At 36.6% G+C, this 20806-nt stretch overlaps 1 protein-coding gene across 8 annotated transcripts in view; it reads left to right on the forward strand.

Moving 5' to 3' along the window:
* Cntn4 (contactin 4) overlaps positions 1-20806 on the forward strand; it is a 1002315-nt gene that overhangs the window by 479152 nt on the left and 502357 nt on the right. The window lies entirely within an intron of this gene.

Genomic DNA, 20806 nt, shown 5'->3' on the forward strand with positions numbered 1-20806 from the left:
TTATTTTTTGCTCATCCCAGGGCTCAACCGCATAGAGGTTTTAGGCAGTAAATCTAATGATACAGTCAAAAGTGCTGCCTATTTGTTGTCAGTGGATGGGATTTTATCTGAGTAGTTCTTTCAATCCACTCCACCTTATTAGCCTATGCTTTTCACGTCAATGCCACTATAGCCTACTAGGACCCAGAAAACAAAATACAGAAGTATTTGTTGTGTGCTCATGGGCACTCTCTAAAAAAGAGGCATTAAAAGTTCAAATTTGAGGCTGGGTAGTTGTGGCACATGCCTTTAACCCCAGTACTCGGGAGGCGAAAGCAGGTGCATCTCTGTGAGTTCTAGGCCAGTCTAATCTACAACATCACTTCCAAGACAGATGGGGCTGTTATACAGAGAAACACTGTCTAGGAAACCAAGAAAATTTCAAACATGCTATTTATTGTTTTTTCAGTTTTCTGGGAGATTTGATCACTTGACATATGTGACTCAGGAGTAATTCATTGTAAGTCCACCTGAGCTGGAAATTGTTTTCTGGTTTGGATTCATATGTAACTTTCAGAGTCTTTTTACGTGACCCCCATTGATCTGATTTGCTGTTCATAGTGTTAATTCATAAAGGGACATTTGAATATATTTGTTTTGTTTTGTTTTCCTTTTTTTTGTAAAATGAAGCAAATGGAACTTTTGGAATCCTGTCTGTTTAACTGATCATCTATTTAGATATTACCAGGTAACTTGCAGTGGGCAGGCCCAGGACTACAATTCTAAACAGAACATACACAGCTACCATGTTCTTTGGGTTCTATTGACTCACAATTACACTGTTTACCAACTGGAGCAAAAAAAAAAATACGGCATCATATGTAGGTCCCTCACTTCATGGCAGATACTATACTTAGTACTTGTGTTTAATCTCATTTCATTCTTGCATTTACCCTAAGAGGTAGGTATTTATTATTTTATTGTTGTTATTACAGTAGTGTACAATATTTTTGGTAATCAAGAAGTGGAAAAACCACTGAAGTTCATATATTCTGTTCCTTTGACTTCTGTGTCTCAAAGGCAAGAACACTAGCTTTGAGCACCCGAATTACATTCTTTTAGTGGTTTTGTCATTTTGGCTAGTTCATGATTGAAATTTACCCTTAAAATTGTGCTGTGCATTCTTAAGTGTTTTAAAACATTAAACTATCATTTATGAATTCTTTATTATTTTAATAGTGTGTTGATTTAAATTGTTGGGCTTTATTTGTAAATCTTTGAATACATTTCCTTCAATTTCCAATTTTAACATTCTTCCCTGGGTTGGATACACAACATGACCTTCTGTGACTTATGTACCTTTTGGAAACTTTTTTAGAGATCATATTTAGCTCCCTTGTGTGTTCAGAACCTAAATCTCCTACCATCTCAACATTATAATACAAACTGTATACCTCAGCTAGTTTTCTCTGATACCTAATTCTCTAAAGACCTTGACTGAGGTCCTTAAAGTTTTATTTATCATAGCACTCTCCAAAGTTATCCTTTTACCAGCAGACATATATGCATTTAGACAGTGTTCTTGAGGAGAAAACAGGAAACTAAAGGGTACCAAATCAGAAAACTATAAACCTTTTCAGTTGTGTTTTAAAAGACTTTCAATCTCAGTCCAACAATTCATGTATTAATATTCTTTTACCATATGCCTCTTTCAGGGAATGTAAAGTCAAGCTTTAATGAATGTTTTTGTTTTCTTTCTATTTGTCTCAATTTCATTAATTTCCATAGCACTTGACACTCTCAATGCTGAGCAGATTTCTTTAACTGCTCATTTTCATTTTTCTGTATGTAATCCATATTTTTCTATGTTTCTTTAGCCTTAAATTTGAGAATAAATTTGGCAAGGACAGTATGTATGCTTATGTTTACTATATTTATCACCTCTAAAATATCCCCTTTCCTGATCATTTTCTGTTCCAAATATATAGCCAGGCTATCCATGCCTAGGAGTATTTCTTTAAAATTTAATAATTGTTTGGGGGCACTGATTGGTGATTTTTAGTTCAGTGTGTTTTCTTTTCTTTTTCCCATCAAATAATAGTCTCAGTCTCTAGTGATAATTCAAAAATACAAAAAAAAAAAGAATTCTCTTAGCACTCACCTAAATGTTGAATTGCAAAATAATTGACCTTATTTCCACATCTCTGAAGCCATTTAAATCTGGGATGACAATATTATACTATCTAAAAAAGCAAGAATATCAGATTGGCACCACATAATTAGGAATGGGTGTGACTATGAAAAAAATCCAATGGGCTGATTTGACCCCCAGAAACAGCTGACATGACAAAGGTTAACTTTTGATGCCTTGGAATCTAGCATGGGACTGATCAAGACGCCCTGAATGTGGGTGTCAGTGAGGAGGCCTAGGTAATCTATTGAGCCTTGGGCAGTAGATCAGTACTCATCCCGAGTATACACACGGACTTTGGACTCCCATCCAACAATGTGAGATGCACTCTCACCCTGAACTCTTGGGGGAGGGTCTAGGCACTGCCCTGGATGAAATGACAGACTATGGACACCCCCATGGAAGGCCGCACCCTCTCTAGGGAAATGAGGTGATAATCGGGGGAGTGGGGGGAGGGCACGGGAGTAGGGGAGGGAAAGGGAGAGGGATCTGGAACTGACTTGTGAAGCAACCTTGTTTCTAATCTAAATTTAAACTTAAAAATAAATAATAAAAAAAGAAAAGAAAAAAAAGAAAGAAAAAATCCACATAGGCTTGTAGTTCCCTCTCTCTCTCTCTCTCTCTCTCTCTCTCTCTCTCTCTCTCTCTCTCTCTCTCTGTGTGTGTGTGTGTGTGTGTGTGTGTGTGTGTGTGTGTACTTGAACCCATAGTGTTTGACATTTTATTTTATGCATAATTTCATGGAGATTTAGCATCATAATATTAATGAATCAAACCATGGGGTGTTCTGAAATTGCCTTTATTATAACCCAATGAGTGAGTAAACTATGAAGCTAAACCCTACATTTATTTTTAAATTAGAAATGAATGACTGAAATATTAAAATTGCTTGGTATTGCGTGGTATCTCTGTAATTCTGTATTGTATATTCTTGGTCGAGTAGCCCGTACCCATTCTGACTTCAACTACAGCTCTGGTGGCATTTTCTATATTTATCTGCCTCAAGCCATTCTCGTACATCATAAGCATGAGGAACCATGAAACTAACCCTCTCCTTGGGGGCAGTCCTCGGCCAATGGACCATGACAGTCCACAGATAAATGAGCCAGTCTTCTGTTATTTGGAGTCTATTCTTAGGCAGGCTTTTTTTTTGCACTGCCTAAAGGATCCCCAAAAGGTGAAAACCCAAATACCCACAGTAGTAGCTTCTGCCTCTTTGTTCTTTACTCTTGGATTTTAGAATTGCCTCCAGATAAACTTATTGTTTAGACATTCTTTTCTCACACTCTGCTTTTGAGAGACTTCAAGCCAATAACATACAAACAACAATCAATTGAAAACAGATACTTAATGTTGTCCTATCAATAATTGGGAAGACATCAAGCAAGAAGCACAGATTTCACCAACTATGAAAGAACTGATTTTATATGTGTATGGTTGTCCTTCAGAAATTCATGCACACACAACAACATTGTAGAGTTAAACCTATAAACACCTAGGTCATGCAACTGGATAGCTTCACTCTCTCCACTGTTCATTAGTTTTATTGTTTTCCATTTGCCTCTCATGGATTCAGTTTCCACCTATGTGTAATAAGAGGCTGAAACAGATCATAACTAGAGAACCTCTTTCAACTCTAAAAACTTACAATTCTATCCAAACTTATGGTTTGAGATACAAGTATGTGCGATGAGTTGGCTAGAATCAAGTCTAGGATTTTACTCAGCTAATATGAAATTTCACACAGGTCATATGCTTTACAATGTGTTCCTAATTCTGTTCACATTGGCAGAGCTTGAGAGAAAGAATAAAATGGTTGGGCCAAATGTGATGTGCATCAAAAGGTGTGAAGCCTTTAAAAAATACCCTCTGTGAATGTGTGTAAAAATGTAAGCTTGGTGCAGTCTCGGATCATCTTGGCTTCAGGGAGGTTAAATTTATTTTCCTCTCTGTTTCCCATTTACCAACGGTGGCAGTTGTCTCTTTTTGAGACGGTGCCTATTTAACTATGTTGATTTGTACACACACACACACACACACACACACACACACACACCTTTGCTGCTGTGACAGCTGTATCTGATATTAAGTGAGAAAGGTCCTAGATAATCCATGGGAGAAATATTCTAAGATTAGTCTGAGACTAATGGGTATTCATAAAATTAGAGTAAGGAGAATACTCAGTAGAATAATGAATTTTATGGATGACGCTCAGATGTGTGACAGTGAAAATAATAACCAAAGGGCAAAACCTGAAGTAAGAACACATGCAAAGTAGTCCCATGTGTGTTTCTGAAAGTTTCTTTTATTAGAAAGTCTTGGTCCCTACAATATAAGGGGATTGTCTGTGGTTTTGGCTCAATACAGGCCCTGAATGTAAAAATACTCAATTGAGCTTATCCATATCTGTACATAGAATCTGATGGTCATGCTTTCTCCCACTTTATCAAAATATTTCAGCACAGAACCAAACCAGAAAAAAATCTTCACATCTCATTCTTTCTCCGATATGTCTCTATTGTCATAGTAGGAAGAGATAATACATAGGATTGAGTTGCAAGGCTTGATCTCAGAGTGCATCCTGGTAGATTTCACTTTCCTACCTCCCCAAGATAGGACAGAAAAAGAAGCAATAGCCAAATAATTGCAGTTATAAAGAGATACTGTGGTGGTTTGGATTAGAAATGACCTACATACTCCCAGCCATCTGAACACTGGAGTACCAACCGTTGGCCCTTTTGGGGGAGGTTTAGGAGGTCTGGCCATGCTGGAAGAACTATGTCACTGGGGGTGGACTTTGAGAGTTAAGACACTTCCAGCCTCTTCTCTCTGCTTTGAGCTTATGGTCCAAGATGTGAATTCTCAGCTCCCTGCTATAGCCTCCATGCCCTCTACTGCCTGCCATTCCTCTATGCTGTGATGAATCTTGGTCCCTTAGAACTATAGTCCCAAATACACTTTTTTTGTAGGTTTTCTTTGTCAAGGTGTTTTATCATTGCAATAGACAAACAACTGATACAGATGCTAAGCCTAGTGTTACTTATGATCTCATAGAAATATTGTTTAATTAAGATCAAAAGAGAGCAAACTGGGTGCTAAGTTAGTCACTTCAAACAGTCCTGCAGTGACATCTTGCTTGATTGTTTCTCTAAGAAAATATGTGTACAATCATGTTGATGGAATTCTAAGCCAAGATTACTTATTTCCTCTGTGCTCTCTCCTTATTTTGACCATGACGGTGAGTCCAATTTGCACAAATATTGAGCCCAGAAAACAATGGTTTCAATGTTAAAGAATTTGAGACACAAAGAGAACATGTTCTGCGCCCCCAAAAAAGGAATAGCAAAATAGAAGCTTTTTCAATGATGTGTTTTATATTTAAGTAATTTCACAATGGAAATAATATTAATGAGTAGTAAAGATGAGGTAAATAGATAAATCAATGTCCATAGGCATGTATACATAGCAGTAATCATGCAAAAATATTAGAATATTCAATTTGAAGCCTTTCCTAAAGCAAAGTCCTTAATGATTTTATTAGGTATGCTCAGCCAGGATAGATATCTTAACTATACATAAGAGAAAATTTTACTGAGAGTACCTATAATATATCATATGTAAAAAGTGGGTAATAGGGGGGATGGAGAGATAACTCAAAGGTTAAGAGTACTGACTGCTCTTCCAGAGGTCCTGGGTTCAATTCCCAGTAACCACATGGTGGCTCACAGCCATCCATAATGAGGTCTAGTGCCCTCTTCTGGTGTGCAGACATACATGAGGCAAGATGTTGTATTCATAATAAATAAATAAATCTTTAAAAAGGGGGGTAATAGAATAATGCTGAGTAGAATGAATTAAAGATGGAAGGAAAAGAGACAAATGAAAATATTAATATTGCCTGCTGCTGTTAATATCTATTGATCAATGCTTCTTGTTGAAATGTGAGTGGATGATGCTGCTTCATTCATGATGCTGAAATTGGAATGGTCCATAACAGTGAGTTTCATATAAAAAACAGAACCAAAAACAGAAAACAAACAAAACACCACCTGGAAAATTTTGTAGAGTTGACAGTTAAGAGCATTAACTCTGCAATCACTTAAATTCTAATATTTCTTAGCTATGCTATCAAGGGAATCCATTCCCTAGGTCATGGGTGTTATTATTATTATTATATTTAATTTATAAAATGAGCAAAAGTATTACATTTCCTCTGGTGTTTGTGAGGGCCGAACTCATGGTAATGTACTTTCTCTCTGGTACAGTTTGAGAATATTATATTGTTAGCATGCATTTAGTATTCATAGCTTCATCCAACATATGTTAAATGACCTACCAGTACTGAACTGTAGGAAAGTAGCTTAGTTCTAAGTTAAAGAGTTCTTAGAATATAAACAATGATAGTGTTGATGGTGGTAGTGGTGATGATGATTTGATGGTGGTGGTAGCACTGATGGTGATGATATGATGATATTGCTGACTCTAAATGATCAGTTTCTTGGAACACAGGTTTCTGGTCCTTCCTTTCTTTAAAAGTTGGAGTTTTATATACCAGGATTTATAGCACATCTGTTTCTCCAAATGTTTGCAATGTGACATTATATGATGCAATGTGGCAAACATGTATGAATACTAAATACTTAAGGTGTGTTAATCAACCCTCTCTCTCTCTCTCTCTCTCTCTCTCTCTCTCTCTCTCTCTCTGTGCACGGGCATGCACGTACGTGTGTGTGTGTGTGTGTGTGTGTGTGTGTGTGTGTGTGTGTGTGTGTGTGTGTGTAGTACTCTGAACAGTGACTGCCCTCATACAGAGAACAGGAACCTGCTGATGCTGCTATGAACATCCTCATCTTAAGGATGAGCAGCAACAGCAGCAGAAACAGCAGGATAACAGTAGTCATCAACTGTTTTCCTGTAGGCAAAGAAACATGTGGAGTCACCCTCTTACCATTCAGGACAAGTGCCAATTGGATATCATAAATTAATTAGGTTTAAAGAGGACAGAGATATCATCAAAATGCTTAAGATTCCATACTGATGAAATCTTTTTACATGGAATTGTACCCTATGGATCAATACCATTGTCCCTTTCTGACAACCCTTCTTCACTGTCTCTGACCCACTAGTGGGTACTGTATAGCCCTGTGGTATCAACTTTATGGTGAAGTACAGAATATTATTTCTAAAATTTAAATGGAAACAGAAATTGCTGTAGAATATTTAGATACATCCCTTGAGCATACAAATCTAATACAATTGCACATCATTTTAGCAAATGATAATATATATTATTAGGTATGAATTCTGTACCTTTGGAGATAAAATATGTTTTCATAGTTTACAAAACCCCTAGTGGATTGCCAGATTGCTCCGTATTTCCTCAGAGTAATCAAGCATATTTTCCCTTAAGGAAGACAACATTATTTTGTTTTGAAAATAATTGACTCTGAGGAAGAGAGCTCACTATCTCAGATCCAAATTAAGACTTATTTCAAATGCTTTCAATTCTAAAACAGTTTGAACAGTGTCATAAAAGAAAGTCTCCTTAAAGTTTTTTTAAGTTAGGTTTCCACATGATGCTTAAGGTTCCTGAGCTTATGAAATATGACCACCAAATGTGCATCAACACCTCAGAAATGCCTAAAGGGATTTCTGCAAATTACTGTTTCTGATTCTTAAGGTTGAAAATCTGAACTCAAGGAGCCTACAAGTTATATTTTCCTGGTTGATGGAAACAAATGTCTATTTACCCTAGGTAGGGTACCAACAACAGACCCCAGTCATAATTCCGCCCAGTCTAGCTCATAAAAATAATGAGTTAAAGGGATCACTTACAGGGACATGGGTGACTTAAAGAGTTAACCTAACTGTTTATGTGGAAAGGCTGCTGCACCGTTGGTAAAGGCTCACATCAGCTTCATTCTTGAAGCTCCCTGCAGAGGGGCATCTGCCCAGAGGTCCTCTGTCCTAGCAATTACTTCTTTTATATGCTTTTGCATGGGGAATTGTCATTTTGGTAAATCTGCTTCCTGGTTTTATAAGTTTCCTTAGCTTCTTGAGTCTTATGATCGTGCTCCTTATTGAAGGGGATGTTTCCATTTAGAGGAAAATGCTAAATATCACATGTCCATGTACATTCTGAGAATGGCAGACCCTGTCTTCCCCTTCCTGGTATCTGGCTGTGGCAGTGATTCTAAATAATTTGTGGCTTAGGAATGCATTGCTGGAAGTACCTGGCCCCACCTGTACATCTCTCTCCCTCTCTCCTGTGTCTGCTTAGGATGCTGAATGCAAAACACCTCATTACTAATTTTTATATGATCATGTATTGGAATTGATTTTTTGGTATGTAAAATAAAGCTTTGCCTCGTTCCTTTTTCTTTTTGCTTTAATGTGGGAACTTGGGAAACTTACAAGTACAGACATGCTTTGTCTTGAATTTCTAATGAACAGCAGGGACTTTGAAGATAAAGACTTTAAGAAAGCCATAAAGTGACTAGAGAGATGGTTCAGTGGTTAAAAGCATTGACTGCTTATTCTTCCAGGGGTCCTAAGTTTGGTTCCCAGCACACGTATCAAGTGGCTCAAAATTGCCTGTGACTAACTCCAGCTCCAGGAAATATGACACTGACCTCTGGCTTCTGTGGGCACTTGTACACACATGGCATACTCTCATAAGGAGGCATAGAAATGCACTAAATACTTGTCAAAAGAAAACATAAAAGTAGATGACAGCCAGGACAGAATGCTTTCATTGGGTTCATTTCTACCAGTTCGATATATATAAAACCCAGGAGGGAGGTCAGAGTATAGAGTTTAGTTTTGATCTTGACATGAAGAGTAGGACACAGAGTCCTTCATTCTCAATTTTCTCCCTTAAAGAGAAGGACAAAGGAAACAAAAACTATTACCTGTTGCTGTTACTTAATTACATTCTCTGGGCTGGAGGCTGGTTGTACATTCGGATATGCTGATTTATAGCATATATCAGACATGAGGTTTTGAGTCCAAACCCTGGCCAAAAATTATATTACTGTTGTGGTAAGCCTGTATCTTTTTCTTCTTAAAGCCATATATACAAAGATGGACATGAACATTATTTTTTTATTTTTACCATCTTTTGATGAATTTCACAAAAGGAGGAAAATACTATATAACTTATTTAATGTTATGTAATTGTGAATGATTTCTCTTTTGCCCCTATTTTCACATGGGATAGTATCAAAGCATGTCTGCTTCCTCCTCAGTCAGTGATCTGCTGCTTATTATCTAAAAAAGAAAAAGAATGGTTAAGCTGTGTAGATGCTACCCATTTCCCTTGCTTTATTTGTTATACATAGCTAACTACAGCTTGATGGTTTCTGTTTTCCTCCAGGGAGACATTCCTCCCCTGACTCCCCAGCAGTTTATTTCTCTCTGAGTTGTTGCCTTGTTTTCTTTCCACCCCCTGCTGTAAAATTCATTATCACCCCCCTGACCTACTCAGCTATGTTCTTTCCTGCACCTCCTTCCTGTACCCCTTTGCTTTCTCACTCTAATTATATCTTGCCTTAGAATACAGGTTTAAAGCTAATGAAATTGTGTTTAAACATACCTTGGAACTCCAACTGTTCACCTCCCTCTGAGATGAAATGAGTAAAGTTTTAATGTATTTGTTTAAAAGTCACTAGACTAATATGTTCATATATGACAAAATGTTTCATATGTATTGTTTTCTATGCTCTTTGGAGGGAGCATGTGAAATAATCTACCACATTCTTGTTCCCAGAAAAGTATATTGCATTCCTCATAGTTATGGAATTATGATAATTCAAAGAAGCAAGCAAATCCAAACAAAATTCCTGTCTTCTCTGAGCAAAAGGGTAAATATTAAAAATGCAGCAGTATTTGTCAGGGCCAACCATTGGCTGTTTTAGTGAGACTGGGCTGTGATCATCTTTGAAGAATTCCATTGTGCAGCTACAACTTACAAATGAAACAGGTAATAGGATTTGAGCACTGGTGCTGCTGACAGTTTTTCTTTGTCCTGCCTGGTCCTTCAGTCGCCTTGCCCCAAATAAGCACACAGAGATGTATTAATTATTTAACCGTTGGGCTGTTGGCTAGGGCTTCTTATTGGCTAGCTCTGTCTTAATTATTAACCCATTTCTATTAGTCTAAGTATTTTCACATTGTCTTATCTTACCAGACAAGGGTCTGGACCTGTTACTCCTTGGGTAGTCTATATTGTGCCTGTTTTGTTGGGCTACCTTTTCCAGAATTTTCCTCATCTCCTAGTTCCACCTATCTTCCTGACTTATTGGTAAACAGTGTTTTATTCATCAACCAATAAGATAAACACATATACAGAAGGACATCCCCCATCCAACAGGCAATCTTGGTAAAACAGAAGCTGCCTAGTGAAAAATCAGTGCCTTCCTCCCCCTTTCTCTCTTTCTCCCTTCAGTGGAGCTCTGTATAAACCCTTGCAAGGAATTTCTTTCCATGCTGTGATATAAACTTGTGCAGTAGTGTAATGTTTGTCCAACTAGATTGTCTTAGGATCCCCTTGCCATGATGAAATACCAAAGCAACTTTGGAGGAAAGAGTTAATTTACCCTATTCTTCTACATCACTATTCATCATTGAAGGTAGTTAGGGCTGGAATTCAAACAGGGCAATATCCTCGTAGCAGGATGCAGAGGACATGGAGGAGTGCTACTAACTGACTTGTTCCCCATAGCTTGCTCAATTTACTCAGAACCACCTGCTGAAGGGTGACCTCCACAAAATGGGCTGATTCTTTCTACGTCAACCACTAATTATGAAAATGCTCTATAGACTTGCCTACAGCCCAGTCTTATGGAGGCATTTTCTCAAATGTGACTCCCTCCACTCCAGTGACTCTAGTTTTCAGCAAGCTGACATTAAACTAGCCAGAACATACACATAACAAAATTTGAAGTTGATGTTCTAGATTTGTGTAGGCAAAGATTTCCTGTCCCAGCAGCCACTTAAAAAAACATTCTGAGGCTTATATTAATTGTAAATTCTCAGTCAATAATTCAAGCTTATTACTAACTAGCTTTTACATTTTAAGTAAATCCACATTCCTTATTTACTCTCTGCTACATGATGGTATCTTTATTAACATGGTACATTTATCTGCTCCTTCTGTATCTGCTGGAAACTCCTTTGACTCAACCCTTCCTCATCCCATCATTCTCAATTTGGTTTTCCCACGTAGAAGGATCCTGTTCAGCTATTGACCAGCCAACATGTTTATTAAACCAAATACAGTCACAGATATTCACACAGTGGAAAGGAATATTCCACAGCAGATTTGCGTATTTTCTGTATAATTCCAGCTGAATTCTCTACTCAATTCCACTTAAAATTAGGGAAGGGGGAAGTGACTATCAATTATATTCACAAAAGTTGATGGATTTATTATTTAAACTTGATCTTCAATTCAGTTAATCTATAAAATTAAAATGAATTAATTTATTATACATAAATGTAAGCTTTGTTCACTGATTAGAAACCAGTATTGAATTTGGATATTTTCTAGTTCCTTGAAAGTTATTGAGATAAATACCCAAAGATGCCACTGCCCTACTACCATCTCTGAGCTTCACAGACTTCAGGAAAATCATCCTACTACTTTGGTTTTCAGATACTGTATATGTCATATTATCGGATTGTGCCTAAAATAAGGTTTCTAAGCCAGTGTGTTCCAAAATTTGATCATCTGTTTTTGAGCCTTTCTGTGAATTATCTGTAATATTTATTTCACTTCAATGTTTTATGTTAACTCCATTATTTTTTCAAATTGTTTAAAATTCCATGCAAAAATGCATCATGTTTATATCATTTCCAGCACTATTTCTTCCCCTCTTTTCCCCACCTCTTCTCCTTTCTGATTCATTATTTCTTCTTTAATTGTCATCGGTGCATGTATACACTACATACATATACATACCCGCAGAAATTACAAAGTCTTGTTAGAGTTATTACATGCACATTTGCTTTTGGTTGATAATTTGGGATTGGATAGCATAACAGGGGTCTGCCCCCTGAAGAAATTGTATTCTCCTTACTTGGCAGCCATTGTTTTTCTGCTGTTCTTCATTTAAGGGTGGAGCCCTGTAGGTTTTTTAACACACCTCTATTACCATGTCAGCCAGCATGATCATTATATAGGTCTTGCTTATGTGGCTATATTGCTGAGATTTCTTGGGTAAAACTTTCCTGTCTTGTCTAGAATAAACTGACTTACAGCAGAAATCCTGAATTTGAGGATATTATAGCTACCCCTCTTTCTGCAATGTCCTTTGTACCTTTATGCACAGGGGTTGCATTATCGATGTATTATTTGGGACAAGGCAACTAATAGACACGTATTCTCTACATTTTGATTAGTTGTAGATCTCTGTAGTAGCCTTATGTCTGCTGGGAAAAATAAAGCACTTCTTTGATGATGAGTGAGAGCTATACTTACCTGGGAGTAAAAGAATAAGTGCTTAGAATATATTGACAACTATGTTGTTTTGAGTGAATACCTCAGCCACCTCCCTCCTCACGCAACAACTGGGTGAAACTTTGTAACCCACGTGAATTATTCTATTTAAATACGTTCATAAAATTTTCCTATAGATTTTTAAAGCATACTTAGTGTTATTTACCTCTCCTCCTCCTTTTCCTTCTTTATTATTTCTTTACATTTCAGTCACCCTCTTCCTTTCCCATCTATTCTCTAGAACTTCAACTTCTCCCCTCCCACAATGATTCCTTTCTATTGTCACGGCTTTTGTATTTATTTCAAGTTGTGTAGAGGTTCCATAATTCCACAATTTCAGTTGATATGTATATGTATATATATGTATGTATGTATTGATGCATAAATACCATACTTATATATTTGTATTTTATTTTATGTATAAACACATATATAAATATCCATTAAATTTATATTAACACATTTATTATAGCTTGTCCTGTCCTTAGACAAAATATCTCACTTTGAAAATAAGACACTGATACGCAACTGTGAAAGACAATAGAATGTGATCAGAGTCTCATTTTGTAGCAAGTGTTTATCTGTCCCCCAAGTCCACTCCCAAAGAATGACACAGAGACTTTTTATTAATTATGAAAGTTTGGCCTTAGGTTAGGCCTGTCTTACTAGTTCTTCTAATTTAACCCACATTTTTATTAATCTATGTTCTACCACGTGACTTTTACCTCTCTCTCACCTTGCACCTCCCATTTCCTCTCCATGTCTGGATGACCTATCCTTTGTGTCTTGCTTCCTCCTCCTCTTCTTCCTTTTTCTTTCCAGAAATCTTGCCTATATCCCCTGTCTAGCATTTGCCCTCTCACAATTTTATTATACCAATAACAACGACACATATTCACTCTACAACTACCACACAGTATTTCCCCCTTTTTCTCTATACTATTTAATTTGGGGCCAGAAATATAACAAAATGATTGCTTTTATGGTTCACCTTCATGATATAAGATAGCTTCCTGAGCAGTAAGGCTGTGGCTTATTTTATATTTCTCCTCCCCTCACCCAGAATATCATATGGGTAACTTAAGAGGCTTGATGTAAACTGTGAAATTAAAACTCCAGAACAGTAAAGGCCTAACATCTAACAATGTTGTGACTAGAGGCCCTATAAGTGCACACTGTTTTGACATAGTGGTTAGTATTTGTGTCAGTAGTATTGTACAATTCTATGTAAAAAATATTCCTTAATGCCCCTTCAAATATCTATTTGTTCACAAAGCTGCCAGAGTGCTAGCTACTCTCTGTGTTTGACCATCTATTTCTGTAGTAAATTAAGTCCACTGTCAAAACAAGAGAATCAGAATTATGGAAACCTTACAAGAATAAAGGGATGATTCCTATGTACCAATGGCATTTTTTTCCTCCATAAAACAGTAACACAAATTTTCTATTTCTAAACAGGTTTTTAGGTTAGAATGTTTTTAGCAGTTTAACTAGTTGTTTTGATTCAGATTTCCCTCAGGAAATTATACTCTAAAGGTATCAATCTCTTCAGCATTTTGTGTTTCTTACTGATTTCCAGAGTGGTTGTTAATCCAACAATCAAAAATGTTCCCCTTACCCACATTGTCCCCACATTAGTTTTCTTGAAGGTAGCCATTATAAGGGAGGTCAGATAGAATCTCAAAGCAGGTACATTTTTAATTATCATGTTAGCTAAAGATGTAAGAAATTTTAAAGCATTTATTTACATGTGTTTCTTACTTCCACAAAATATATTTCCAGTTCATTCATACAATCATTGTTAAGAAGACTTATATGGTTGGTATATATATTTACTAGTGATTAATATATGATAAATATCACCTCCTGTCTGATGCATAATTGGCAATGACCTTTTCCCATTCTATAGATTGTTGTGTCTGGTGATTATTTCCTCTGCTCTGCTTTTTAAATTCATGCATGTGATTGATAATTTATATCTATTTCTTGTTGTATACATGTCCAATGATTTTTGCTGGCATTCTTTCCTTCCTGTTTTGTGGAAGAGTTTGTGATGTTTTCATCATAGCTACTCTTTAAGTGTTTGGTAGAATTCAATGGTGTAGTCTTCAGAGAGGAAATGGGAGGTGCAAGATGAAAGACAGGTAAAAGTCACGTGGTAGAACATAGTGTAGGCTTTTGTTTTAGGGGAAACTTTATTACTCTTTCTATCCCTTGATTTTCAAAGTTCAGCTTAAAATTTTTATGTCTTCTTGATTTGATTTTGGTAGGTTATAATGTTTATGAATTTGTCAATTCCTTCTAGATTTCACAATTTGTGGAGCATAAAATTGGAAGATATTCCCTAATGATTATACAAATTTTAATGGAGTTTGTTATAACAGCTCCCTTTGCATCTCAAACTTTATCAACTGAATCTTCTTTGTCTTTATTTTCTTTCAATTTGCTTTCAGTTTGTCCCTCATATTTGTTTTTGTTTTTTTTGAGGAACAACTCATAGATTGATTGAAATTTTTGTTCTACTCTTTTTGATTTGTTCATTTTTTAATTTTTTGTATATATTTTTTGTCTTTTTAGTATTAAATTTACATTACAAACAAGGTTGCTTCACATGTCAATCCCAGTTCCCTCTCCCTCCCATCGTCCCACACCCTCCCACGAACCCCCCACCTCTCCTCCCCCAATCCCAACTCCTTTCTCCAGGGAGAGTGAGGCCCTCCATGAGAGGTGTCCATAGTCTGTCATTTCATCCATGGCACGGCATAGGCCCTCCTCCAAGAGTCCAGGCTGAGAGAGCATCTCTTACTGTGGGATGGGTACTCAAAGTCCATTTGTATGCCAGGTATAAATACTGATCTACTACCCAAAGCCCCATAGATTGCCTAGGCCTCCTAAATGACACCCACATTCAGAGGGTCTGAATCAGTCCCATGCTAGATTCCCAGCCATCAGTTTGGGGTTCAACAGCTCTCCATTGTTCAGATCAGCTGTTTCTTTGGGTTAAACCAGCCCAATCTTGACTCCTATGCTCATTCGTCCACCATCTCTGTCACTGGGTTTCTTGAGTTCAGCTCAGTGTTTAGCTGTAGGTGTCTGCCTCTGCTTTCATCAGTCATTGGTTGAAGGTTCTGTTTCCCAGACTCTCTGGCAATTGGACTGTTGGCTGGTACTCCCCTGATCCATGTCTAAAATCCATATATGCGTGAGAACATACCATGTTTGCCTTTTTGTGACTGGATTACCTCACTCAGGATGGTTTCTTCTAGTGCTATCCATTTGCCTGCAAATTTCAAGATTCCATTTTTTCCACTGAATAATACTTTATTGTGTAGATGTACCACATTTTCTCTATCCACTTTTCAGTTGAGGGGCATGCAGATTGCTTCCACCTTGTGACTATTACAAATAAAGCTGCTATGAACATAGTGGAACAGACATCCTTGTTGTATGAATGTGCATCTTTTGGGTATATGCCTAAGAGTGGAATTGCAGGGTCTTGTGGTAGACTGTTTGCCATTTGCCTGAGGAATCTCCATATTGATTTCCAAAGTGGTTGTAAGAGTTGGCAGTAGTAGAGGAGTATTCCCCCTTCTCAACATCCTATCCAGCATAAACTATCATTGGTGTTTTTGATTTTAGCCATCCTGACAGGAGTAAGATGGTATCTCAGAGTTGTTTTGATTTGCATTTCCCTGATTGCTAGGGATATTGAGCACTTTCTTAAGTGCCTCTCAGCCATTTCAGACTCCTCTATTGAGAATTCTCTATTTAGTTCTGTAGCCCACATTTAATTGAATCCTTTGGTGATTTGGAGACTTGCTTCTTGAGTTATTTGTAAATTTTAGAGATCAGCCCTCTGTCAGATGTAGAGTTAGTGAATATCTTTTTCCATTCTGTGGTCTGCCTTTTTGTCTTGTTGACTGTGTCCTTTCAGAAGCTTCTCAGTTTCAGGAGGTCCCATGTATTAATTGTTGACCTCAGAGTCTGTGCTACAGGTGTTATGTTCAGGAAGCAGTCTACTCTTAATCCCCATGTCATCAGTCTTTGCCGTGACCATTATTTATGCTTACCCTCTGCATTAATCTCTAACAGATTATTAGCTTTCTGAGACCTTGGAAGTACATTATTATATTATTTACTTGAAATTTCTAATATTTTTAGAAGAATATTTATTCAGAATTGTAGTTTCAAAGGGATCAGAATCTGTTATGGAAAGAAAGCATGATAGAAGAAACAAGAATCTGACAGTTCACGCCTTGAAACACAGCACACAACAGAAAGAGTAAAAGGCAATGGTTCAGGGATGTCACCTGTCCTCTAGTTACACACTTCCTCCAACAACATGTACATCCTAATCTTCCTCAAACAATTCTACCAACTGTGAACTAAGCATTCAAATATATGATGCTGTAGGGGATATTTTCACTAAAACCTCCAAAAATACATTTATTCCAAATTTAAAAGTTCTTACAATTTTTCACAGTCTTCATACTGTTCAAAAGTCCAAATCTCTTCTGAGATTCCAGGAAAAGTCTTAATTTTAGCTCTCTGGAAAAAGCAAAAACAAACAAACAAAACCAAAAATAAACACTTGATTAGAAGATTACATAGACATAATGACACAGAATATAATTACCTTGGCAGAGGTGAGGAATGGGTACATAGTGAGGAAATGCTGGAAACCCATATAACTGCTGACTCTGTAGCTCTATGACCGTGGTCAAAGACCTTAGATAACTCTGCTCCTCCTGTTGCTCTGCCTATGTACATGTCTCACTCTTGGGCTGGTTCCACTCCCTGTGTGCAGCTCTCTTTGGCAGAGCCGTGTTGCAATCACTTACAGATGTGAACTGTGCTTTTAGGACCAATTTAGCTGTATTCGATAGATCCTGAAAACTTGGACAACAATTTTTATTTGGAACTGGTAACTTTATAACTTTCTCATTGTTTTTTAAATGTCCCATTGTTCATAAAATTGCATTTCAGTCTCTAAGTACCCATATACTTTCAGTTGTTTATGGTGCTACTTAACTATTTTCTACAACGATCTGATAAGATACATGGAATTAATACAAATTCTTACATTTGTTAAGATTTGATTAATGATCTGGAAGATGATTGATTAAAGAAGGTATTTCATAGACTTCTGGGAATAATATTCATTCTGCATCTTATAGATGAAATATTGTATAGCTATTTGTTATATATAATGAATCTATCATTTATTTAGTTTTGTTCAGAAATTCCTTTGTAATTTAAGTTTGGAAGACCTGTCTAAAGATGAGAGTGACATATTGAAATAACTACTCTTGCTTCAGATCCTTTCAGGATTTTAATGCCTTTTAGTATGTTGTAATGCAATTAACACTCCCAATATTTAATTCATACATATTTACAATTGCTACAGTTTCTTGATGTTCCATTTATTTATGTGTAGTAGCCCTCTTTATGCCTACTTTTTTCTACTAACATAGTTTTGATTTGAAGTTATATATTATCAGCTATCAAAACTCTAGCTCTTTTTCTGCTTCACACCTGCTTTGTGTGTTGATGTCTATGACTTTTACTTTGTGGATGTCTTCACTAGTAAGATGTCTTTCTTGGAGATAGCAGAAAATTTGATAGTAGTTTTCCTATATAGTTTGCCAGTCTGTGTCCTTTTGTGGTGGCGGTGGTGGTGGTAGTAATGCTGCTGCTGGTACTGGTACTGGTGGTAGCAGAGGTGGTGGTGGTAGTGGCAGTGTGAGTGTGTGTGGGGGGGGGCGTTTGTGTGTGCATGTGTGTGTATGCTCTGTGTGTATACATGGGAACTTTGAGATAGAATAAGATCAGGTGTGAGACTTACTATGCAGCAGGAGATGACTTTGAATTTCTTACTTTCTACTTGCCAAGTATTGGGTTAGTGGCTGTGCATCACCACATATGATCTATGCAGTGCTAGACACTGAACCCTGTACTTCCTGCATGTTAAGCAGTCAATCTACCCAGTCATGTTATTACTCCAGCCACCGTCTCCATCATTTAAATGGAAAGTTGAATCTATTTGCATCTCAGTTTTTTATTGAGTGGAATTTACTAATTCCTATGAATTTTATTTCTTTTTCTAGTTGGTTAGATTAGTATTATTTGTTGGCCATGATAAATTCCTTTCTCTTTGCTTATCAATTATTTTCATGAAATTTTTTCTTTCCTCTGTACTCCTAAGAGGCACTGCATTTTTCTTTGTTTACAGATAGTATTCCATGAAGTATTTCCTGTAATGATGACTTGCTTATCTTGAAATGTCCTAAATTCTTTGTAAAATTTAAAAGATAGCTTTGTTAGGTATAAAAATCTTAGCTGGCAGTTATTCTGGGATTAAAATATGCTTTTTTACCCTTTCCTATCTTTTGGGGAGCCAATGGAAGATATATTAGCCTTAGGTTTTCTTCTATAGGTGATTTGGCATTTCCTCTTATAGCATTCTTTGCTGTGTTCCCTTAATATTTTGTGTATTGTGTGAATGTTCCATGTGCACATGTACACAATTATGTGTATAGGTGCACTGACTTGTCTTTAAAAATAGAATGATATACAATAGTCATATATTCAATGTGCACCTTATGAAGGCACTCATAAATTTTCACATTCTAAACATCATCTACCTTATCACACAATCTAAATAAAAAATATGCATTACAAGTATATACCTCCTGATCATCCAAAAGGAGTGGATAAGGGGATAAGACATGTTCTTTCCAAGAAAAAAATTCTGTCAGACAACACATGCATTCATTGTCTAGATTTGACTATTCTACATTGTGTATATAATTCAGAACCCACTGTACATAATAAATGAGTAAATTGAATTTTATCTTCCAAATTGAAAAGAGAAATTCCCCATGATTTAATAGCTCAAAATTTCTCAGTGTTTCTTATATTTAATAATATCTAATTGTACTGATATCAGTGAGTACATCATGTATGGATCTTATCATCTAGGTGAAACTCCAAGTTCAGAGAAAATGTGTCTTTAGCATCCATGCTACAACTCTGTAACCATATCTCCTGGGAACTTGTAGATGTGCAATAGATTACAATAACAGTATCAACAGTTAACAAAGGCCATTAAGAGGCACAAGTGAGCTTGTACTTTAAATTTAGTCATATCTAGGAGGTTTGGGTGATACAGCACAAGGAAGGTGCCATTTGAGATGTGTGATTGTTCAGGAAGAAGAGTCTTTTGAAACAGAGCAAGCAGAATGACATGTCTATTTCTAAGGCATAAACACAGGATAACAAGGTCCCATCGTAGCTGTCATGCAAAGCAGATGACAGGGAATTTGTGTTGAATGCCAGGTGTCTGAATTTTATTTCGGTCAAGACTAAGAAGCAGTCACTGAAGGTTTTCCTCATCCTACCTTTTTGCTTTGCTGGCTCCTCTTCTTGTCATGGTGATTAACATGACTGTGACAGGTATGACAGCATTAGGAAGCATCTGTAAACTTTGTTTTACCTATCTTTGCAGTATTCATAGCCTTTCTAACAAAGAAATAAGCTAAGTCAAAATATTCATTGTAAGTTTATTAAAACTAAATGCAATGGGATTTGATATGGCCATCCTCTAAAGCAAAGAAATTTTATAGACATTCAATGTCTTAAAATTTTTCATATGAATGTTAGAAAATAACTCTAGTACACAACAAATTAGGTCTAATGTGTACATTTATTTTGTATTATTTTATTGAGGAATTAGAGTCTAGTGATTGAATATTAAGGAAACTGTCAACAGAGGAAGTCCCATTGTAAGAAAATTTCTTAAGCAAATTTCTTTTTAAGTCAGCCCTAGCTAAGTCAAAATGCATGTAGTACCTAATCACTATCCTTTAAAACCACCTTATGTATTTGCCTCTACAGTTTTAACAAACATGAATAGATGAGGGCATATATTTGATTTGTCTTGTATTTTGTTTGTTTGTTTTAAGATAATACTGTGACGTTTACATAACAGTTCCAGCTTTGGGTGAGAAAGCAAGAAATGCTTCACCTGAATGGTCATTATCCCTTTCCTTACTTTACCTCAAATCACCTTTTTTTCTCTCCTGTTAGCTTTCATACAACTCTGATGCCCCTCAAGCTTTCCTAAACATATCTTTTTT

Source organism: Mesocricetus auratus, unplaced genomic scaffold (genome assembly GCF_017639785.1).
Source record: "Mesocricetus auratus isolate SY011 unplaced genomic scaffold, BCM_Maur_2.0 Super-Scaffold_100676, whole genome shotgun sequence".
NCBI classification, from domain to species: domain Eukaryota; kingdom Metazoa; phylum Chordata; class Mammalia; order Rodentia; family Cricetidae; genus Mesocricetus; species Mesocricetus auratus.